Source organism: Lemur catta, chromosome X, assembly GCF_020740605.2.
Source record: "Lemur catta isolate mLemCat1 chromosome X, mLemCat1.pri, whole genome shotgun sequence".
Lineage (NCBI taxonomy): Eukaryota > Metazoa > Chordata > Mammalia > Primates > Lemuridae > Lemur > Lemur catta.
In genome coordinates this window covers 41,026,584-41,053,172 of record NC_059155.1, presented here as the reverse complement: position 1 = coordinate 41,053,172, position 26,589 = coordinate 41,026,584, and positions in this window count along the sequence as shown.

Here is a 26,589-nt window from a genome sequence, read left to right as displayed (position 1 = left end):
GACACTTTAACACGCCACTGACAGTACAGGACAGATCCTCCAAACAAAAAATAAACAAAAAAATAATGGACTTAAATAGAATGCTAGAACAAATGGGCTTGACTGACATCTACAGGACATTCTATCCAAAATCCACTGAAAATATTTTCTTCTCATCAGCTCATGGGACATTCTCCAAGATTGACCATATCCTAGGACATAAAGCATGTCTTAAAAAAATTTAAAAAATAGAAATTATAACATGCATCTTCTCAGATCACAGTGGAATAAAAGGAATAATGAATCCTAACAGAAATTCTCACTCCTAGTCAAAGTCATGGAAGCTAAACAACCTTCTCCTGAATGATTATTTTATAAATGAAGAAATCAAGACAGAAATCAAAAGATCCTTTGAATTAAATGACAAAGAAGGCACAACTTATCAAAATATGTGGGACACAGCTAAAGAAGTCCTGAGAGGAAAATTTATTTCCATAAATGCCTATATCAAAAAGAAAGAAAACTTACAAATAGACAATCTAATTAATAGACACATAGAGCTGGAGAAGGAAGAACAGACAGACGCCAAACCCAGCAGAAGGAGAGAAATTATTAAGATCAAATCATAACTGAATGAAAAGGACAACGAACAAACCATAAGGGAGATTAATAAAAAAAAGTTCGTTCTTTGAAAAAATAAATAAAATTGACACATCTCTGGCTAGACTTCCCAAGAGCAGAAAACAAAAAACTCTGATAACCCCCATCAGGAACATGAAAGAAGAAATCACGACTGATGCCACAGAGATACATGATATCATCTATGAATTCTACAAAAATCTTTATGCACACAAATTGGAAAATGTGGAGGAAATGGAAAAATTTTTAGAAACACACAGCCTTCCCAGGCTCAACCAGGAAGAAATAGAATTCCTAAATAGACCAATATCTAGATCTGAAATCGAAACAGCAATAAAAAACCTTCCCAAAAAGAAAAGCCCTGGACCAGATGGGTTCACACCTGAATTTTACCATCCCTGCAAAGAAGAACTGGTGCCTATCCTACGTAAACTATTCTCCAATATCAAGAAGGATGGAATTCTCCCCAACACATTTTACGAAGCCAACATAATTTTGAAACCAAAACCAGGAAAGCATGCAGCAAAAGAAGAAAACTACAGACCAATATCCCTTATTAATATAGATGCAAAAATTCTCAATAAAATTGTAGCAAATCGAGTCCAAGTGCTTATCAAAAAAAATAATCCATCACGACCAAGTGGGCTTCATCCGAGAGATGCAGGGATAGTTTAACATATGCAAATCTATAAACGTAATTCATCACATAAATAGAAACAAAAATAAAGAATATATGATCCTGTCAATAGATGCAGAAAAAGCATTTGACAAAATTCAACACCCTTTTATGATAAGAACACTTAACAAAATAGGCATAGACGGGGCCTCTCTAAAAATGGTACAAGCCATATATGACAAACCCTAAGCCAACATCATACTGAATGGGAAAAATTGAAAGCATTCCCACTTCGAACTGGAACCAGATAAGGCTGCCCACTGTCTCCCTTACTTTTCAATATAGTATTGGAAGTCCTTGTGAGAGCTATCAGGCAAGAAAGCAGAATCAAGGGAGTCCAAATAGGGAAAGAAGAGATCAAACTCTCACTCTCTGCTGATGATATGATGTTATATCTAGAAAACCCCAAGGATTCAACAAAGAGACTCCTGGAATTGATCAATGAATTCAGTTAAGTCTTGGGATACAAAACCAATACACACAAATCAGAGTTATTAATATACACCAATAACATTCAATCAGGGAACCAAATTAAGGATTCAATACCCTTCAAAATAGCAACAAAGAAAATAAAATACCCAGGAATATATTTAACTAAGGAGGTAAAGGACCTCTATAGGGAGAACTACGAAACATTGAGGAAGGCAATCGCAGAACATGTAAATAGGTGGAAAACCATACCATGCTCGTGGATTGGAAGAATCAACATTGTTAAAATATCTATACTGCCCAAAGTTATCTACAGATTCAATGCAATCCCTAATAAATTACCAACATCATTTTTCACAGGTATAGAAAAAATAATTTTATGCTTTTTATGGAACCTGAGAAGACCCCATTTAGCAAAAGCAATTTTAAGCAATAAAAACAAAATGGGAGGTATTAATTTGCCAGACTTCAAACTATACTACAAGGCTGTGGTTCTTAAAACTGCTTGGTATTGGCACAAGTGCAGGGACACAGACCAGTGGAACAGAACAGAAAATCCAAATATAAAACCATCCTCATATAGTGTTCCAATCTTTCACAAAGGAGACAAAAACATATTCTGGGAATAAGATTCCTTATTTAGTAAATTGTGCTGGGAAAACTGGATAGCCACATGTAGAAGACTGAAAGAGGACTCACAGCTTTCACCTCTCACAGAAATCAAATCACGGTGGATAACAGACTTAAACCTTAGGTGGGAAACTTTTAAAATTCTAGAAGAAAATGTAGGAAAGACTCTTACAGACATTGGCCTAGGCAAATAATTTATGAAGAAGACCCCTAAGGCAATCACAGCAACAACAAAATTAAAGAAATGGGACCTAATTAAATTAAAAAGCTTCTGCACAGCCAAAGAAACAGTCATGAGAGTAAACAGACAACCTACAGAATGGGGAAACAATTTCGCATACTACACATCAGATAAAGGACTGATAACAAGAATCTATTTAGAACTGAGGAAAATCAGTAAGAAAAAATCGAACAATCTTATCAAAAAGTGGGCAAAGGACATGAATAGAAATTTTTCAAAAGAAGATATAAAAATGGCTAGCAAACATATCAAAAAATGTTCAATATCTCTAATCATCAGGGAAATGCAAATCAAAACCACAATGAGATATCACTTACCTCCAGTGAGAATGGCCTTTATCATAAAGTCCCAAAATGATACATGCTGGTGTGGATGCAGAGAGACAGGAACACTCACATACTTCTGGTGGAACTGTAAACTATTCCAACCTCTATGGAAAACATTATGGAGATACCTTAAACAGATTCAAGTATACCTACCATTCCATGCAGCAATCCTATTATGGGGCATCTACCCAGAAGAACAAAAGTCATTCTATAAAAAAGACACCTGCACCCGAATGTTTATACCAGCACAATTCACAATTGCAAAGATGTGGAAACAACCCAAATGCCCATCAATTCATGAATGGATTAGCAAAATGTGGTATATGTATACCATGGAATATTACTCAGCTATAAGAAATAGTGGTGATATGACATCCCTTTGGTACTCCTGGAGAGAGTTGGAACCCAGTCTATTAAGTGAAGTATCCCAAAAATGGAAAAACAAGCACCACATGTACTCACCAGCAAACTGATTTCCCTGATCATCACCTAAGTGCACATTTGGGAATAACACAAATTGATTTTTGGACAGAGGTGGCGGCTGGGGGGAAGGGTTGGGTGTATACCTACTTGATGAGTGTGATGAGCACTGTCTGGGGAATGGGCACACCTGAATTTCTTACTGGGAGGGATGGAGGAGGGGATGGGGAGGGGATGGGTGCATACCTACGTGATGAGTGCAATGAGCACTGTCTAGGGAATGGACATGCTTGGAGCTCAGGCTTGGGGGATGGGGGGTATGGGCAATATACATAACCTGAACTTTTGTACCCCCATAATGAGCTGAAATTAAAAAATGAAATTAAATTAAAAAAAAGAAAAGAAATTATTGCCTAAACATGGTATCAAGGTTTTCATTTCTTTTTACAAATTTAATAACATATATTAGATGTTTTCAGATGAATTATACAATTCAGATTTATTTATGTTAATGGTTTATGAGAAGTATTGATTTTTAATATGATATTTAGTTGTTCCGGGACCAGTTTTTGAAAAAGTCTATCCTCTCCCTGTTGGATGATGTTGGCACTTTTATAAAAAATAATCAATTGGCCATATATCCGTAGTAGTCTGTTTTAAAACTTCTATTCTACTCTATTTATCTATGTCTCCTTTTTAAATCTAACATTATGCCAAAAACACATTGTCTTGATTGCTGTAACTTTAGAGTAAATCTATAAATAAGATCCACCAAATTTGACCATCATTTGGCTATTCTAGTTCCTTTGCAATTCAACATATATTTTAGCAACAATAACTCTACAAAGTGGCCTGCTAAGATTTTTATTGGAATTCTAATGAATTTATATATAAATATGGAGAAAACTGACATGTTAACAATAATCAACCCAATCTATCAACTTGGTATAGCTCTCTTTGTGTGTAATTTTTTTTTAATTTTTCTCAAAAGTATTTTGTTTTGTGGTGTAAAAGTTTTCATATATTTTGCCAAATATATCCCTATGTATTTATGTATATTGCTATTATAAATGATCATTTAAAATATCATTTACCAATTGTTATTACTAGTGTACCGAAACACAACTGATTTTTGTTTATGGATCTTATATCCTTCCACTTTGCTAAGTTTAGTTATAGTAGTTTGGGGCTTTTTGTAGATTTTCTAAACCTTTATGTGCACACACTCATGATGTCACTGGATAAACATGCTATTACATCTTCATTTCTAATGTTAAGGTATTTATTTATCTGTTTATTTTTGGCTTATTACACTTGCTAGGACATATAAAATATTGCTGAAAAGAAATTTTGAGAACAAATACTCTGTCTTTTTCTATTTCCTTGGGAGAAAGCATTAAATCATTCAATACTAACCATAATGCTAACTATAATTTTTTTATAGATGCCGATTATCAGATTGAAAAAAACTTCTGTTGTAGTTTGTTAAAGTTTTTACCATGAATGGGTATTGTGTTTTCTTTAAATAATCTTTGTATCAATTTAGATTATTATTTATCTTTACAAAATTTTATTATTATGGAAGTATTATATTCACTGATTTTAGAATGTTAACCCAAACTTGTATTCATAAGATAAACTCCATTTTGTCATGATATATTTTGTCTTTTCTTTGTATATCCAAAGAAACAGTTTATTAACATTTGATTGTGGTCATTTGTGTCTATGTTTATGAAGAATGACAGTCAGCAGTTATCTTTTATTGTAATGCATTTATATGATTTCTGTATCAGAAAAAATTCTACATCAAATGTGTTGGCAAGCATGTTGGGTTGGTTCTTCCGAGAAGCATATGCCAGCATAGAATTAATTATTCAATAGATATATTAGGAGAAATACCTATGAAAGATAAAGGGAGAGAGAATGGAAATAGGGGAAAACTTCATACCATGAACACTTCTGACACCTTTGAAAAGATAGAGATGGGAGGATTGGAAATTGGACAAGAAAAGCCTCAGACCACAGCACATTTCTGGAAAAGTATCATCTAGGCTGACGGAATTTCCTGGAGCAAATGTTAACTGTTAGAGGACTCTCATGGTGAGCAGGAAGAAATGGTCTTGTTATTATAACCACTGTGTGTTGTCTTTGTCTGGTGAAGCCAATGAGAAATATATTCCATTGTGAATGCTGCATAAGATCAAAACTTATAGGTGCTGCAGGCTATCAATCAGCTATGCTCTCCTATAGCACATTCTCTTGATTGAAAAACTCTCTGGGACACTGCCATGGCTACCATAGTAAGTGATTGTTCCTCCTCTATTTTTTGAAGATATTATGTAAGATTAGTAAAATTTCTTTCCTTAATTCTTGGTAGGATGTACCAGTGAAGCCAACTGGCCCTGTTTTTGTTTGTTTGTTTGTTTTGTTCTTTTGTTTTTTTGTTTTGCTTTGGGGAATGATTTACTTAAATTCATGTGTATTTAGCAGATGCATGGATACTCAGATTTTCTGTTATTTTTGTGATAGCTTTGTTAATTTGTGTTGCAGGAAATCTCACAATGACCAGTATGTTGTCAAATTTATTGGCATACATTTGTTCATGATCTTTTATTTTCATTTTAGTGTTTGTTGAATCTGTAGTAATGTCTCATTTATCATTCCTGTAATTGGCAATTTTTTCTTTCATTTTCTTCCAGACCAGTTTTGCTAGAGATTTATCACTTTTAATCCTTTCAAAGATGCAGATGTTTGATTGCATTATTTTTTATTTGCTATTTTATTGATTTTCATGATTATATTTATTTTTCCTTCCTTTTGTGACATTGGCCTTAATTCGCTCTTATTTTCTAACTATTTAAAGTGAAAGGCAAGATTACATTTTTTTCATTTTGGCTTTACGTGCTTCCTAATGTAGACATTTGAGACTACATATTTATCTTTAACTATTGCTTTAGTTTCATTACACAATTATGGATATATTCTCTTTTCATTATCAAGTTCAAATATTTCTTATTTTGCTTTTTTTTTGAAATAACAGGTATTTACAAATTCTGTTGGTCAGGAAATTAGGAGTGGCTTATTTGGGTGGTTCTATCTCAGGGTCTTTCATTAGGGCAGTCAAGATGTCAGCTGGATGACAGTCATATTACAGCTTGCCTGGGTCTGAAAGATCCTCTTCCAAGCTCAGTCATGAAGCTACCGGCAATACATTTCAGTCCTTTTCTATGTGGACCTCTTCATATGTGACCTTAGAATCCTCATGACATGGCAGCTGGCATTGATTTCTTATTTGACCTATGGATTATTTAAAATGTACTTTGAAGTTTGAAATATTTGAGAATTTCCCATATATCTATTTTTAAGTATTTCTCATATAATTTCGTTGCAGTCAGGAAACCCTGACTTGACAGAGAACTGTTGCATTACTCAGACAATGACCGTATTGATGAAGGTTTCATTTTCACTTGAAATAAATAGGTATCTTTCTGTTCATGGGTAGAGGGTTCTATAAATATCAATTAATTCGAATTGCTTAGTTGTGTTGTACAACTCTTACACAAAACTACCGAATTTGAATCTAATCGTTCTATTAATTATGCAGAGGGGATTATCACATTCCCAAAAATATTTATGGATATTTGTTTTTCTTTTATGTTCCATCAGTATTTGCCTTATATATACTGAGGCTATGTTTTCAGGTACTTACATATTTAGTATTATCATCTTTTTGAAGTGCTACCTTTATCTTGTGCAAAATCCTTTTTTATCTCTTGTAATATTCCTTATTCTGAAGTCTAATTTGTCTTCTATTTTCACCTAGACTCACAATCTCTGAATATTAATTAGAATTTTAGACATTTATATTTAACAAAAATATTCATATGTTTGGGTTTAAGTCTAGCAACTTGTTCTTTGGTTTTAATTTGTCCTATTTGTTCATTTTTTCCTGGTCTTATCTGATTATTTGTTAATATTACATTTTATCACCATTACTGTTTATTTAACCATATCTATTAATTTTTACTGAGTCCTCTAGAGTTTACACTATGCATATTTAACTTATCCAAGTTTACCTTCAATTTATATTATAGTGTTCAACATATAGAATAATAAATCTACAACAGAATGTTTGTAATTCCTATTTACCATACTTGGTACTATTTTTGCCATGTATTTTACTTTCATATATGTTATAAACCCCACAATATTTTACACCATATTATTATTAAGCAAAACAAGAATGAAGACAAAAATGATAAAATACCATTAAAGAAATACAGAAACAACATAGATAAATTTCAGAATAATTAGGCTAAATGTAGGAGACCAGGCAAAACAAAGCATATACTGTGTGATTTAATTTATCCAAAGCTAGAAAATGCAAATAGTAAGCTTGATTCTCTACCTGACATAAAGCAGATCAGTGTATGTTGCTTGAGACAGGAGGAGGCATTGAAGGGTGAGAGGGATTACTAAAAGGCACTAGGAAACTTTCAGGGTGATGGTTTTGTTCTTTCTCATGGTAGTGGTAGATTAATGGATATACTGATATATATATATATTATATAGCTATCAAATTTTTCACTTTATAAGAAATTTATTGTATGTCAGCTATATCTCAGCAAACCTGGATAAACACATAGGACGTTATACTAAGTGATAAAAGCCGGTTACAGAAGGAAAAAATACTACATGATTCTACTTATATGAGGTATTTAAAGTAGTCAAAGTCATAGAAACAAAAAGTAAAGTGGTGGCTGCCAGGGGCTCGGGGGGAGAAAGACGTGGCATTACAAGTGTTTGCATATGCTCACACTCACCAAATTGTACACATTAAACATGTGCAGTTCTTTGTATATTAATTATACCTTGAGAAGCTACTGAAAAGAATTCTTTACATACAATTATTTTGGAAGAAATTTTAAAATGAGCAAAAGTTTTATAATTATCCACACATTTATCACTTTTAGCACTATGCATTATTTTGTCCTCTTAGCCTCAAGAACCTCCTTTAATATTTTTTTTGTAATTAAGTTCTGTTTATGATGAAATCTCTCAGCTTGTATTTGTTTGAAAAAGTCTTTATGGCACCTTCATTTAAATTAAATATTTTATTGGATTTAAAATTGAAAGCTGACAAGCTTTTTATTTCAATATTTTTAAGATGTATACTTGTCTTATTACTTAGTTTTTAATTTCATAGTTTCTTATACATCTGTACATATTCCTATCTTTGTTCCCCTGTATATATTTTTCTCAGATTTATTTTAAGGTGTCTCTTTACCAATGGTGTTCAATAATTTGACTATGGAATACCATGGTGAGATTTTCTCTGAGTTTATTCTATTTTGGTTTCACTGCGTTTCTTTGATATGTTGTCTTATAATTTTATTTACTTTGGGGAAAAATCAAGAATAATTTAAAAAATTTTTTTTCATCCTCTCTTTTTTTGCTATTCCAATTATATATTATAATGTGTGATAGGGCCCCATAGGTCACTGATGTTCTATTTTTTTTTCATTATTTTCTTTCTGTGTTTTAGGTTTTCAAACTTTCTTTTGCTATATCTTCAGGGACACTGGTATTTTATTCTTTAGGGTCAGAGAACATTTCTTGATTTTTTTCCCCATCTGAGATTGTATTAGGATATTAAGTATGAAATGTCCGATTCCCTTAAGTACTAAGTTTGACAGTTGTTATCTCTGACATTTCACTTTGACACTTCTTGTTTGTTTGTTTTTTCCGTGAAGGTACACCCTCATTCTTTCAAATGAATGACTGGCTTGTGAATATCTTTCAAAGTACTTTTAGAGCAATTTTTGTGAAACTGTGGTTGCGTCAAAAATTTGTGTTATTTTCAAATATGAGTTCTGTCATGGAACCAACGCACTGCAGACAGCTCGAAATATCAATGAAGTGTTTGGGAAGCATATGTCTAATTAACACACAGTACATTGATGATTTGAGAAGTTCTGTTCTGGTGAATTTAATCTTGAAAATGAGCCACCTGGGCCACCTGAGACCAAGGTGTATAATGATGAGCTGAAAGCTGTACTGGATGTGAATCCATCTCAGCCTATGCATGATTAGCATCAAGGTTTGACGTTACCATTCCAACAGTATTGGACCATTTGAAACAAATCAGCAATGTAAAGAAGCTGAATAGTTGAGTTCCACATAAATTAAACAAGCTTCAGAAGAGAAATCGTCTGGAAGCTTGTCTTTCTTTGCTGTCACAACACAAAGGTGAACCATTTCTACACTGTATTGTTACATATGATGAAAAATGCATTATTTGTGATAATAACAAGCACTGGGCACAACAGTTGGTGCGAGGAGTTAGCTACACTCCCCGCAAAGAGGTTTTTTTCTCTTTCTTCTGATCAGGTCTCTAAGTTGACCACGCCAGTTTGCAGGGAGTTAGCTACGCTCCCAGCAAAGAGATTTTTTTCTTCCGATCAGGTCTCTCAGGCAGGGGTCATCGCAAAGGATGAAAAAATAGTAGGAAACAGAAATAAAAATAAAATAATGATAATAATACACAGAGCCAAAGATATAGTTTATAAAGTAAAGGTTTATGAAAATAGATATAAGGAGGGTATCCAGATGGATATATTTCTTCCTGCAGAAAATATATCAAAGACTGAAACTCCACACAGGTATTATATAGAGTAGGTACAGGCTCCCATTGCCAAGGGCAACAGGATTTACATACTAACAGGCAGTTTGCTTTAGGGTCAAAGTCTTCTAAAAGGCTACTACAGATCCTTTAACTAACTCTAACTAGGGGAACAATGAGTTATAAAATCTTCTTGGGGGAAACTTCTAAGTTTTATGATAAGGCTATTACTTTAGCAAAAAACAGAGACATCTTGGCTCCAGTGATTGTGTTCTTGGAGACAGAGATGATTTAAGAAGTCAACATGAGCTGTGCTTTGTGTTAATTACTTTAATGGCATGGTTCAGTCTGGGCCCGGCTTGGGCATTAACATATCTATCTGATCAGCTCTCATCTCTGGGGGTCTTTGTCAGCTCCGGCAACCCATGGCTCTAGGAAGAGGCTGTCTTGTCTTTCAAAACAGGTGAGAACCATAGGCCCAGTTTACAGCTGTCTCTTTGAAATGCAGCTATTACTGACCAAGGAGACACCCTCCTGAGACGAGGCAGCTTTTGAACTAACACATTTCTTTTTTTCTGTAAGGCAAAGCCTTATTTGACTTCTGAAATCAAATCTTGTCTCCAGAAATACAGGGGGCATTTCTATAACTCAGTATTCTTAGGCTCAACAAGTTGGTTAAAGATGAAGTGCCGAAACAGTCCAAAACTGAATATTCATTGAAAAAAGCTAATGGCGTCTGTTTGCTGGTTCAGCCCTGGTATTATCCACTACAGCTTCATGAAACCTGGTCAATTATAGCGGATATCTACTGCAACCAATTGATGAAGATTTTGAGATTAAGCAGCCAAGATTGGTCAACAGAGACAGGCCAATCTTCTTGAAAGACAATGCTTGACCACATGTTGCCCAAACACTGCTCAAACTACAGAAGTTGGACTTGGAAGCTCTCTGTTATGCCCCATATTCACTAGACCTTGCACCAACTGACTACCACTTCTTCCAGGCTTTGGACCACTTCCAGGCAAGGAAAAACATTCAATTCTCAACAAGCTATGGCAAATGCCTTTTATGATTTCATCACCACTTGCTCTCCAGCCTTTTCACCGATGGCATAAACAAGCTACATTAAGATGGAAAAACTGTGTCAATAGTTTAGGCACATACTTTGATTAATTGTACTGCTTCTTGTTTTTGATATAATAAACTACACTTTTGATTTGAAATAGGACATTTGATATTTAATGGCTATATATATATATATATATACACACATATATTCTCAGCTCCTGCAGTCTCACTTTTTTCAGTGTTATACTGCTTTTCTCCTCAAGTCCATTTATTTTAAAAATATAAATTCATCCATAATAGTTATTTTAAAGTCATTGTATGAATTCTGTCATCTCTGTTATATCTGGGTCTATTTCTACTTACTAGTTTTTCTAGGTAATTGATCACATTTCAATGATTTTTCGCATATAGAAGTGCTTTCACTTAATGATGGTCATTCCAAATCTTACGCTATGTAGTGTCTGTCTTTATTGTCACCACTTAAAGTGTGTTTGGACTCTTTTCACCAGGAAGTTAAATTACTTGTGGATTTACTTAATCCCTTCAAGTGATATATTAAGCTTTGTTAAGGCAATTCTGGAACATCATTTACTGTATGACTAATTCAGCACTACACATTACTCTTGTTCAATTTCCAGTCATTCATAGTCTTCAGTGTGATATTTCCATTCTAGATAATTATTAACCAGAAGTCTCTAAGCTGCGTCTGAGTTCTTGGAAATGTTCGGATTACAGCGTTTCAGTATTTCTCTGCCCAGTGTCTTAGTCCATTTTGTGCTGCTTAAACAGAACATCTGAGACTGGGTAGTTTATAAAAAACAGAAGTTTATTTGGCTCACGTTTTGAGAGGCTGTTAACTCCAAGATGGGGGACAGGCATCTTGTGAGGGCCTTCTTGTTGTGTCATCCCATGGCAGAAGACAGAAGGACAAAAAAGCATGTGAGAGACAAGAGAGTGAACTCACAAACTCAAACCCTTTTATAATTGGCATTAATCCCTTCATGAGGGTGGAGTGCTCATTACCTAAACACCTTCCATATGGGCCCACCTCCCAGCACTCTTGTATTGGTGATTAAGTTTCTAACACAAACTTTTTGAGAAACACATTCAAACAATTACACTCAGTACTGTGTAGTTTTTATTTCTGGATGTGCATCCCTGTGTTCATCAAAGATGCAAGAAAATTCTTATATGAGTTTCTCAAACATTGTCACTGTGTAACTGCTCATCTCTGATAGATAGTCTTTCATAAAAATTGCAGTCATCTTAATTTTTGCAAACCTTGATATTCTTTCCTTTTTATTTACTGTAATTTATGGTCTGGAAGACTTCCAAGTACTTTTCTCTTCTCCCAGGGATCATATTCATACACTTCCCCTTGCCAAATATATTAAAATAGTTGTTTCATATATTTTCTCTATTTTTCATGCTATTTACAATGGTATGGCAAATTTAGTATTATTTATGCTGTTACGGTTAGAAGTTGAATTTCAAGGAGACTTCATTATTTTTTGCAAAATGTACAATTACATTTCTTCTTTTTATAATTAACAAAATAATGTATTCATTACAGAATTTGTGAAAACAGAGCAGTACAAAGAATAAGAGGCATGGGAAATTATTCCCAATTTCACCATTTACAGCCTAATACACACATATACAATCTTTAATAATATTGAAACTACTAAATATAAACTATTGATATACATGCATATTTAAGTTCATTGTGGAAACATTTTACATATCTAAAATTTTGTAAGTATATTTCAATGCCTGGTAATAATAAACCATTTGTATTTACTGTCATTTATGATATGAATAGAAATAGATATTATTTTCAAAAGAAGATAGAATAATGGCCAGCAAACATATAAAAAAAAGCTCAACATCTCTAATCAATAGGGAAATGCAAACCCAAACCACAATGAGATATCACCTAACCCACGTGAGATTGGACTTTATCAAAAAATCCCAAAGCAACAAATGCTGGTGAGGATGTGGAGAGACAGGAACACTCTTACACTGCTTGTGAGACTGAAAATGAATGCAACCTCTGTGGAAAATAATTTGGAGATACCTCAAAGAGCTAAAGATAGAAATACCATTTGATCCAGCAATAGGACTATTAGGCATCAACCCAAAGGAACAAAAGTCATTTTATAATAAAGACATCTGCACTGGAATGTTTATCACAGCACAATTCATTATTGCAAGGATGTGGAAACAATCCCAGTGCCCGTCAATCCATGAGTGGATTAATAAAATATGGTATATTTATACAATGGAATACTACTCAATTATAAAAAAATGACAGTGATCTAGCACCTCTTATATTTTCCTGGATAGAGCTTTAGCCCATCCTCTGAAGTGAGGTATCACAAGAAGGGAAGAATAGGCACCACATGTATTCTCTGTCAAATTGGCATTAACTGATCAACACTAAGGTGCTCACAAGGTAGCAATATTCTTTGGGGGTTAGGGGTGGGTAAACTCACAACTAATGGACGTGGTGAGCATTGTAGGGTGGAAAGAGCATGCCTAAAATCATGGTTTGTGTGTGGCAAAGTCATAACATATAACCAAAATGTTTATACCCCCATAATATCCTGAAATAAAAAAAATAAATAAATGTAAACAAAAAAAGAAGTAGATATTAGTGGAAAGGATATTATTGTGTTGTTATTGAGAATTACAGACATGAGTTTTAATCTTTGCTCTGTCTCTCACCTTGGCACTTTGGTCAACCAACCTTTAATAAGCTACTCAATTTCTCTGATCATTGTTTTTATCAATAATACATGCTTTGTTCAAAGTATACCTCCCTCGTAGTACTGATAAAGTGTGATAATATACATTATTCTTATCATTTCTTAAAATATGAGAAAACTTTTAAGTCACAGTAAATTTATGGTATCATTACTAATACCAGTAGTATATAGCAATTTGGTCACGTAGATATATATATTTGCTTTTTTATTATAAGTAGAAATACAATGGGCATTTATCTGAAGAAAGCGTTGCCCTTGGGGTTATTATTTTAAGAAAAGGCCCATAAAGTACAGTGGGAGAGTCAATACATATGAATAGGTGTCTAAGTTTCTTGATATATTTTCAAATTAAATCTCAGGAAAGTTGAAACAATTTACATTTGCATTAACAAAAAGTTTAATATCAATATAGAAGAAATGAGAACAAATCCCATAATTTCCATCTCAACGTTTATGCTGCTCAATGCCAAATTAAACAAAACCTTAACAATCTTCCCTGATGTAGCAAAATTACAAACAAGATACAGATTAGTGACTACGTTTGGTGTCACTATAGTTCAATGGTTAGGGTCCTTAAGTGTCAAGCTGTTTTAGAGAATACTTATATTGGACCTAAAACTACCTTACATTTTTATTATGTAAAAATACCTGAGGATAACATCCATAATTGAATAATGGAATATAATAACACTTCAAGAGTGTAAAAGACACACACACACACACACATCTATACACACATAAATGTATATATATGATCTTTAATATTGTTTAGTATTTACTACATATAAAAGTGTGTATATATAAAAAAGAAATTTTATCCAGTTATAATATTAGCCTAGATCATGGCTTTCAAATAATTATAGAAATTATCTTAAGATACTTATAAAAATCCATATTCCCAAGCAGGTTCTGTAGAAATTCTGATTCAGGGGACTGAGGTGGAGCTTTTTATGATTGTTATAAACAAGTAAGTTATGGAATCACTTTAGTAAATGAAAGTAATGCTATTACTTCTTCACCTCTTTAACTTTTTCTTTGCTTTATTCTGCTTAATCCTTACAGCAACCTGATAAAGTAGGCAAGGTGCTAATATCTTCTTTTCACAAATAACATGACATTCGTGATAGTTAGATTATCTGAGATCAAAATGTTTTTCCAGATTAAGTCAGCTGATCTCTTTCTAATCCATAATAGCATCAAATAATATAAAGATTCATTAGATATAACAAAACTCACACTCCAGTAAAGGTAGAAAGAACACCACTATACACACTCGCTAGAACATAAAAAATGAAGAACACACACAATACCAAGTGTTGGCCAGAATGTGAAGCAACCAGTATTCTTATACACAATTGGTGGAGTTGTAAATTGGTATAAATACTTTGGAAAACCCTGTTTCACAGTATGCAAGTAAGATGGACACTTGCATATTCTATAACCCAGAAATTCCATTTCTAAGTATATGTCCAACAGAAATAAGTGCTTATGATCACCAAAAAGCATATAAAAAAGTTCCATAGCAACACCATTTGTAAAACATCTCAAACTTGAAATCAAGAGCAAAGAGAAATAATATATTTGGCATGTTCACAAAATGGAGTGTTACACTACATACTACCTATAATTACATACAACAATGTAGATAACTCTCACAAACATTTTGAGGAAGTGGGTGAGGTGAATAGTGACTGGAAGAGTTCACAAAAGAAACCTCTTGTATGTTGGTGGTGATATGTTTCTCAATCTGGGTGATGTTTCCTTTGGTGTGACAGTTATAAAAAGTTTTGTTAATCTGTATAATTATAATTACGTACTTTTTACTGTGTATGTTCCAGCTTATTTCAATGTGTTTTAAAAAATAAAATATAGCCCATCTGATGTCACTTTGTTGTCAGAGAGGGAGCAAAGAATCAACGTGGGATGAATGGGAATATTAATTCTCTCACCATATATAAACTTTGCATTTTTCCCTGTATTACCAAAATAAAGTCATAGAGGGGAGAGAAGAAATATTTGTTAAGCTTCTACATATTTTCTGTACAATTCCTCCTTTAAATATAATGTTTCTATTTCTCTTCCATAAAGTAATAAGCACAAGCTTATACAGAAAGCAGTTCTACTGATTTCCTGCTGACCATTGCAAACCCCATTTGCTACTATACTGACCTTAATTTCTCATTTTAAATAAATTTTTGAACTTCATTCATTTTCCAGTTTGCATTGAAATATTTGTTTGATTTTACACTGTGAAGTATTCCCATAATGGGGTACATATTGGTGTTTCATAGAGTAGGAACTTAGTGATCTATTTCTCCAAAGAAAAATTGTGATTGATAAATTATACAGTCTTTTCATACAGAAACATTTCAACTTTCATTTTTCCCAAGTGAGAGAAAAATACACAATTATTGACCAATTATAGATTCTGTTAAATTTCATGTAATCATAAGAATACATTTTTTAAAACAATTTGAGGAAAAGAAATACACTTTATAAAATGTACTTATTTGTCATTTTCATTGAGATCAAAGGAAGATATAAGGTAGAAGACCAAATCACTAACATTCTGGATGTATTCTATATTCATATCAAAGCATTGAATAATCATATCATATTCTAGACAGTATTGCTACATGTTAAATTGTTGTTTTCCTCATTCTGTAGATTAAGAAAGCAAAGTAACAGGAGTGGAAAAGCCAAGGCAGTGTGGTATGATGCAAATGATATGGGCGTAATAGCTGTTTGACCTTAAACAAGTCATTGAACTTTCCTCATTCTCAGATTACTCAGGTAAAAAAGAGAGATAATACTTCATAGGGTTGTTGTGAGCATTTAATGAACAAACTTATCTAAAGTACTATGTACTGTACCTAGTATATGCCAAATAGCCAAAGTAGTGATTCTCTGTCTATCCTTAATTATAAACAAGGGAATAATTGAAATTGTGAGTGTGTTGTATGACAAAGAGAGGAAACGGTTGAGGTTTTCAGTAGTAAATGTTTACTAGAGTAGGCTTCTGCCCCTAAATCATGGTTAATCCCAACCTAGAAATTCAATGTCAATTTCTTACCCATTCTTAGACCATGCTCTTGCTTTTCTCATGAGAGGCTGGCAAAAATACTTTATGGTTTCACAACAACTGGTATTACCAGATATTAGTCAACATCCAGAAAGAATCTATTATTGAGCAAAGATGTAGTAAAAATGAAAATCATTAAATACTCAGGTGGTGTTCTCCCAGGGTAATGACACAATTTGTGAGCTGACCCAAATCATTTAAAAAATGTAAAATAGTATTCCTATTTTAAATTTATAAAGGGTATGTTAGAAAACTACCTGATCTCATCAGTAAATTAAATTAATGTTGTTCATTATTTATGACACCAGATTTTTCTTTGCAAGGAAAATATTAGAAAGAAAATTTATTGAACTTTGGATCTCGTAAATTTTAATCTCTGAATTAGATTCACTAAACTGATTATTGATGTCATAGCCATAGAAACATTTTGGAAAAATAGATTAAATTTAATGTATTAGATTCATAGTTATCATATAAGCAAAGCAACTAGTTTCACCTTTTCTTGTTCCTACTGCTGTTCAAGTCAATTTACTTATTCATAATTAATAATAATGCCCATCATTTAGAGACCAAGGACTCTAATAAGAAATTCATTGAATAGCTTTCTATTTGAATATATTTTAAAGCATACAGAAGTTTGCAAGAATAGTACATAGAACTCCTTTTATACCTTTTACCAAGATTGACCAACTCTTTACATTTTTGCTCAAAGTGCTTTATAATCCCCCCACTCTCCTTCCTGTTCCTATGTCTCTCTTTCCTCTCTATAGGAATCATTTTACATTAACTGTAGATATTGTGCCCATTTATCTCTAAATATTTCATTGTATATCTCCTAAGAACAATGACATTCTCTTATATGACAATAGTACAGTTATCAAAATTAGTAATGTGATATTAATATCAAGTTTTAATATTACTAAATGTGATATTAATATCACAGTATAAATTCAGATTTCATCTTTGCTTTGTTTCTAGTTCAAGGGGAATATGTTCAGTCTTTCACTATTAAAAATGAATTGAACTGCAGTTTATATTTGCTTTTTGTAGATGATATTTATCATACTGTGTTAATTCCCTTTTATTCTTAGTTTGCTAAATGGTTTTGTCATGAACAGAATTTAATTCAGTCAAATGTTGTAACTTTGCATCTATGTAGATGAATAAATGATTCTCTCCTTTATTCTTCTAGTATAGTGTATTAGTCTACTCATGCTGCTGTAACAACATAGCTTAGACTGGGTGACTTAAACAACAGAAATTTATTTCTCGCAGTTCTGGAAGTTGGGCAGTCCAAGATCAAGGTGCTGGGCAATTCAGTTCCCTGGTGAGGGCTCATTTCTTGTGTTGCAGATGGCTACCTTCTTCCTCTGTTCTCACCTGGCAGAAAGAAATGGAGCTCTGGTATCTTTCTCTCTTCTGAAAGGGACAGTAATCCCATCATGGGGGCCCACACTCATAAATTCATCTATACCTAAAAACCCTTCAAAAGCCCTACCTCTAGCTGTCATCACATTAGGGGTTAAGTCTTCATGATATAAATTTTAGGGTGACACAAACATTTAGTCCATAACATGTTTAATCACACTGACTGATTTCCTAATATGAACCCAGTTGTGCATTTCTAGAATAAACCCTACTTAGTCATAATGTATCATCTTTGTAATACTGTATATTACAGTTTTTGTTTGCTTGTTTTGTTTGTTTTGTTCTATTTATTCCATCTATATAAAGATGACAGTGTCAGGTAATTTATTTTATTTTATTTTATTTTATTTTATTTTATTTTATTTTATTTTATTTTATTTTATTTTATTTATTTTATTGTGGTAAGAAAAATTAATGAGAATTTAGCCTCTTAACAAAACTTTGAGTGTACAACACATCGATTGTAGATAATCTTGTACAGTGAATCTCTAGAACTTATTCATCTTCTTAACTGAAATGTCGCTTGATTAGTAACTCCCCATTTCCAGTTCCCCCCAGCCCCGGGCAACCACTATTGCACTCTTTGATTCTATGAATTTGACTATTTAGATAACTAATATAAGTGGAATCATGCAGTATTTGCTTTGTGTTACTTCATTTCATTTAGCAAAATGCATTCAAGTTTCATCTGGTTGTAGCACAGTGCCAATTTAGTTCTCTTATAGGCCCGAATAATGTTCCATTGTATGTACACATCACTTTTTCTTTATCACTCTTCTTTTCTGGACATTTGGGCTGTTTTCACATCTTATCTATTGCAAATAGTGCTGCTATGAGTTTGGGAGTGCCAACATACCTTTAAGATCCCATTTCAATTATTTTGAGTAAATACCCAAAAGTGGAATTGCTAGATCAAATGATATATATATATATATATATTTTTTTTTTTTTTTTGAGACAGACTCTTACTTTGTTGCCCGGGCTAGAGTGCCATGGCGTCAGCCTTGCTCACAGCAACCTCAAATTCCTGGGCTCAAGCAATCCTCCTGCCTCAGCCTCCCGAGTAGCTGGGACTACAGGCATGCACCACCATGTCCGGCTAATTTTTCTATATATATATTTAGCTATCCGTATAATTTCTTTCTACGTTTAGTAGAGATGGGGTCTTGCTCTTGCTCAGGCTGGTCTCGAACTCCTGAGCTCAAACGATCCGCCCACCTCGGCCTCCCAGAGTGCTAGGATTACAGGCATGAGCCACCGCATCTGGCCCTATATTTTTGATTTTTGAGGAACTTAGTATATATTGTTTTATATAGAGGTTGTGCAATTTTGCATTCCCAACAGCAGTGTTCATGGGTTCTACTTTCTCTGCCTCTCTTGTCAGCATTTGTGTTTCTATCTTTGTTTTCCTTTTATTCATAATGGCTATCCTGAAAGGTGTGAGGTGATATGTCATTGAGCATTTTATTTTGCATTTCCTTGATGATTAATGATGTTGAAGCTTTCTTCATAAATGTGTTGGCTGTTTGTTTGTCTTTTTTGGAAAAATGACTATTCAAGTCCTGCGTTCATTTTTTCAATTGGGTTATTAGTTTATTTTTTTCATACTAAGTTATAGAGGTTCTTTCTATATTTTGGAGAGTGGCCCCTTATCAGATAAAAGGTTAGCATTATTTTTCCATTTCATTGGTTGTTTTTTCCTTTTGTAGATTGTTTCTTTGCTCTGAAGAAGATTTTCAGTTTGATATATTCCCATTTGGCTACTTCTTTTGTTGTCTGAGCTATATGGTGTCATATCTATAAAATAATTGCCAAGAACACTGTCATGAAGCTTTTCCTCTATGTATTTTTCTAGAATTGGTAGTGGCGTCAGGTATTACATTTAAGTCCTTAATTTATCTGAGCTTAGTTTTATGCATATAGTATAAGGGTCCAAATTCATTCTTTTGCAAGTGGATATCCAGTTTTTCCATACAATCTTTTCATCTTTGTGCATTCTTGACACCCTTCTCAGAAATCAGTTGACCCCATATGCATGGATTTAAATATGGGCAAGGTATTCTGTTCCATTGGTCTATATGTCTGTCCTTATACTGGTGCTATACTGTTTTGATTATAGCTTTATATTTTTAAATAAGGAAGTTTTATACCTCCAGCTGTGTTCTTCTTTCTCAAGATTGGTTCAGCTACTCATGATATTTTGCGTTCTATATGAGACACAATTTCTTTCTATTTCTGTAAAAAATGCCTCTGATATTTTGATAGGTATTGCATTGAATCTGTATATCACTTTGGGAAGTGTGTACATTTTATAAAAATAAGTCTTCCAGTCCATGAATATGGATGCCTTTCAATTTAATTGTATATTCTTCAATTTCTTTCAGCAGTGTTTTGTAGTTTTTCTCCTCCTTGATTATGCTTATTATTTTTTAATTTATTTCAAAATATTAAGGGGATACAAGTGTTTTTGTTACATGGATACATTGTATAATGCTGAAGTCAGGACTTTTAGTATGCCTATTACCAGAATAGTGTCCATTGTACCTGAAAGGTAAGTTCTACCCTCCCCCATACTTGGTTTCTAATGCCCTTCACATCTCTTTGTGTCAGGTGTATCTATCATTTACCTCCGACCTATCAGTGAGAATTTGTGGTGTTTGTTTTTCTATTCCTTAGATACTTCACTTAGGATAACTGCCTCCATTTCTATTAAAGTTGCTGCAAAAGACATTGTTATATTTGTTTTTATGGCTAAGTAATACTTCAAGTACTCCATGGTATATGTGTGTGTGTATGTATACTGTGCTGTCTTAATCCACTCACGAATTGATGGACACTTAGATTTATTACTTATCTTGGTAATTGTAAATTGTGCTGAGATAAACAGTCAAGCACAGGTGTCTCTTTAATAAATTGACTCCTTTTCCTTTGAAATTTGAACTCTAATGTGGCAGTGTTGGGAAGGGGGACCTTGGGGAGGTGTTTGGGCCATGGGGTGGATCCCTCATGAATAGAATTATGTCTTCCAGCAAAGGTGAATGAGTTCTTGCTCTCAAAAAAATGAATTAGATCCCAGTGAGAGCTGGTTGCTAAAAAGAGTTGAGCTTCCTTGGTTTCTCCCTCTTGCTTCCTCTCTCATCATGTGATCTCTTTGCTCATGCCCACTCCTCTTTCTCTCTCTTTCATGGGTTGAAGAAGCCTAAGGCCCCAACCAGATGCAAGTGACTGATCTGGAACTTTTCAGTCATCAGAATAGCGAGACAAATAAACTTCTTTACTTTATAAATTATTCATCCTATGTTATTCTTTTATAGCAAAAAGAAACAGATTGAGACATATTTCTTGACTAATTTTTCTGGCTAAGACTTCCAACACTATGTTGAATAGAAGTGGTACAAGTGGGCATCCTTGCCTTGTTTCTAATATTAGAGGAAAATTGTTCAGTTTTAATGTTTGAGTGTGATGTTAGCTGTAGAATTGTTATACATGACCTTTATTATATTGATGTACTTTCCTTCTAGTCCTTGTTTTTGAGCTTTTATCATGAAAGGGTGTACTATTCTGTTAAATGCTCTTTCTGCATCTTCTTACTTAATTATGTAATTTTTATCTTACTCATACAGGACAAAACCACACCAATCAGTCCAGCCAGAGATTCCAGAGGACCCTACAAAATCTTTCCCTCCCCATCAGAAAGAACTATAGTTTTTGTCCATTCACTCTGTTGAGCTGAGTGGGGAGCTTAGGCATCTGCCAGTCTAAGCAATGTCTCCATTCTCTCTGGTGGTGAAATTGTGCTAGATCCCATCAGAGCTTTAAGCCTGGCAAATAAGATGGATGTTTTGGAATCATCCCAGATAATTTGGAGCATTTAATTCACAGATCAACTCTTTCCTTACCCAGGGGGAAGCTGAAGTTGAGATTTTTAGTCCAATCACTCTGTGCTGCATCATGGGGAAGAGCTATGGTATCTACCAGTCCGAACTACAGTCTCTGTTCTTCCCTAGACAGCGAGACTGTGTTGGACACCTCAGAACTCCAAGACTGGCAAGACAGAAGTCAGTGCTGTGGGAGGCCCTTGGAAAAGTTGGGATGCTGAACACATAAACTAATCTTTTCCCTTTTCTGGGAGAAACTTGGATCAAAGTATGCTCTTCCAGGCAGAAGAGAATTGTAATTATATGGCTTTATCCCAGAGATGTAAGCATGGTTCAACATATGCAAATCTATAAATATAATTCACCACATAAATACAAGCAAAAACAAAGACCATACGATCCTCTCAATAGATGAAGAAAAAGCATTTGAAAAATTCAGCAACTTTTTATGATAAAAATGTTTAACAAAATAGGCATAAAAGGGCCTTACTTCAAAATGATAAAAGACATATTATGAAAAAACCATAGCCAACATCATTCTGAAAGGGGAAAAATCAAAACCATTCCTGCTTAAAAATGGAACCACACAAGTCTGGTAACTATCACCACTTCTATTCAACACAGTATTGGAAGTCCTAGCCAGAGCAATCAGACAAGAGAAGGAAATCAAGGTACCCAAAGGTCACAGAAGAGGTAAAAAATCAGTCTTTGCTGATAATATGTTCTTATATCCAGAAAACACCAAAGAGTCTGCCTAGACACTCCTGGTTTATTGATAAATATATTTAGCAAAATCTCAGGTTACAAAATCAATGTACAAAAATCCATAGCATTATATATACCAACAATAGTCAAGTTAACAACCAAATCAAGTACTAAATATTATTCTCAATAGCAACAAATAAAATAACATAAAATATCTAGGGATATATTTAACTAAGGAAGTGAAAGACCTCTATAGGAAGAACTATGAAATGCTGAGAAAGGAAATGGCAGAGGACATAAACAGATGGAAAAACAGATTCTGCTCATGGACCAGCAGAATCAACATTGTTAAAATGTCCATACTACCCAAAGTGATCTACAGATTCAATCCAATCCTCTTTAAAATACCAACATCATTTTTTGCAGATCTAGAAAAAATAATTATATACTTTTTATAGAACAGGAAAGCCCCCATATAGCAAAAGAAACCTTAAGCAAAAAGAACAAATTTGGAGGCATCAATTTAACAGACTTCAAGCTATACTGCAAGGCTATAGTAACCATAACACAATGCTTCTGGCACAAGAACAGAGACATTTAACAATGGAACAGGATGGAAAATCTAGATATAAAAACGTCCTCATATTATCCTCTGATCTTTAACAAAGCAGATAAAAACATACACTGGGGAAAAGAATCCCTATTCAATAACTGGTGCTGGGATAACTGGATAGTCACATGTAGAAGACAAACAGGATCTGCACCACTCACTTCTAACAAAAATCAATTCATGATGGATAATAGACTTAAGAATTCTAGAATAAAATTTGGAAAAACTCCTATAGACATCAGCCTGGGCAAATAATTTATGAAGAAGGCCACAAAACAATCATGGCAATGACAAAAAAAAAAAAATGGGACCTGATAAAATTAAAAAGTTTCTGCATAGCCAAGAGAACTATCATTAGAGCAAATAGAAAACCTACAAAATGGGAAAAAATATTTGCATGCTACTCATCCAGTAAAGGGTTGATAATTAGAAACTATATAGAACTCAGGAGAATCCGCAAGAAAGAAATCAACCCAATTAAAAAGTGGGCAAAGGACATAAACAGAAACTTTTCAAAAGAAGATAAACTAATGGACAAGAAACATGTGAAAAAAAATGCTCAATATCTCTAATGATTAGAGAAATGCAAATCAAAACCACAATGAGATATCACTTAACGCCAGTGAGAATGGCTTTTATCAAACATTCCCAAAACAGCATATGCTGATGTGGATGTACAGAGAAAGAAATGCTTATACACAGTTGGTGGGGCTGCAAATTAGTTTACAACTTCTACGGAAAGCAGTATGGGGATACCTCAGAGAACTAAAAGTAGACCTACCATTTGATCCAGCAATTCCCCTAATGGGTATTTACCAATGGAAAAAAAGACTTTTTATAAAAAAAAGACACCTGCACTTGAATGTTTATAGGAGCACAATTCATAATTGCAAAGATGTGCAAACAGCCACCTGCCCAAGAATACTTGAGTGGATTAATAAAATGTTGTGTATCTATACCATGGAGTATGACTCAGCCATAAAAAGAAATGGTGAACTAATACTTCTTGTATTAACATGTATGGAGCTGGAGACCATTCTTCAAAGTGGAGTATCACAAGAATGGAAAAACAAACACCATATGTACTCACCATTAAATTGGAACTAATTGATCAACACTAATGTGCACATATGGTAAGTAACATTCATAGAGTGTTGGGCATGTGGGTAGGTGGAGGATGAGATGGGCAAATTCACACCTAACAGATGTGGTGCGTACTGTCTGGGGATGGGCACACTTGTAGGTCTTGCTCAGGCAGTGCAAAAGCAATGTAGGGGGTACCCCCGTAACATTCTGAAATAAAAAAATAAATTAAAAAGAAGACTTGACTATGTGTTGTTTATAAGAAACATACTTCACCTATGAAGACACACATAAACTGAAAATAAATGAATGGAAAAAGGTATTTGATGCAAATATAAACCAAAAAAGAGCAGGAGTAGCTATGCTTCTATCAGATAAAATGCATTTCAAGAGAAAAACTGTAAAAAGACACAGAGAATATCAAATTATGATAAAGGGCTCAATTCAGCAAGGGAATATTACAATTCTAGATATATATGCACACAACACTGGAGCTCTCCGATGTAAAGTAAATGCTACCAGAGCTAAAGAGAGAGCCTGACTCCAATACAATAGTTGGTGAACTCAAACCCCACTTTCATCATGGGACAGTTCATCTATACAGAAAATCAACAAAGAAACATCAGACCTAATCAGCACTATAGACCAAATAGACCTAAAAATATTTACAGAATGATTCATTCAACAGCTGCAGAATACACATTCACTGCCTTAGCACATGTATCATTCTCAAGGATAGAGTATATGATAGGAGATAAAATTTTTGAAATATTAAAAATAATTAAAATCATATCAAATATTTTCTATGACCATAATGGGAAAATACATAATAGGAAAAAAGAAATTGATAACAAGGGGCACATTGGATGCTATACAAACACATGGAAATTAAACAGCATTCTCCTGAATGATAAGATAATAAGGAAATTTTAAAAATTCTTTAAAAATAATGAAAATGAAAACACAACATACCAAAATCTATGATGTACCACAAAGCAGTACTAAGTGGGAGGTTTATAGTAATAAATGCCTACATAAAAAAGTATAAAAACTTTAAATAAACAACCTAAAGATGGATCTTAAATAACTTGAAACAAATAGCAAACCAAACACAAAATTAGTAGAAGAAAAGAAAGATTGGAGCATAAATAAATAAAATCAAATAAAAATAATACAAAAGGTCAATGAAATAAAACATTTTTAAGAAAGTATAAACAAAATTGACCAACTTTTAAACCAGATTCAGAAAACAGTAAAGAAGACCTAAATAAATAAAATCAAGATGAAAAGGAGTCATTAAAATTGACACAGCAGAAATTCAAAGGATCATTAGAGGCTACTACAAGCAACTATGTGTCAATAAAATAGAAAATCTAGAAGTAAAGAATAAATTCCTAGAAACATAAAACCTATCAAGATTGAGTCAAAAAGAAATCCAAAACCTGAATAGGCCAATAACAAGTAATTAGATACAAGTAGTAATGAAAAGTCTCCCATCAAAGAAAAGCCCAGGATCCAATGGCTTCACTGCTGAATTCTACCAAGCATTCAAAGAAGAAATAATACCAATTCTACTCAAACTATTCCAAAAATTGAGGAGGAGGGAATACTCCCAAAGTCATTCTATGAGGCCTGTACCACCCTGATTCCAAAAGCAGACAAAGACACAACAAAAAACAAAGCTATAGGCCAATATATCTGATGAAAACAGATGAAAAAATCCAAATTCAACAACACATTCAAAAGATTATTCACCATGTTCAAGCGTGATTCATCCCAGGGATGCAAGAATGGTCATCATACACAAATTAATCAATGTGATATATCATATCAACAGAAGGAAGGCCAAAAACCATGTGATCATTTCAATTGATGCTAAAAAAGTATTTTATAAAATTCAACACCATTTCATGATAAAAACTCTTTAAAAAATGGCTATAGAGGGAACATAGCTCAACATTACAAAAGCTATACATGACAATCCCGCAACACATCTCATGCTGAA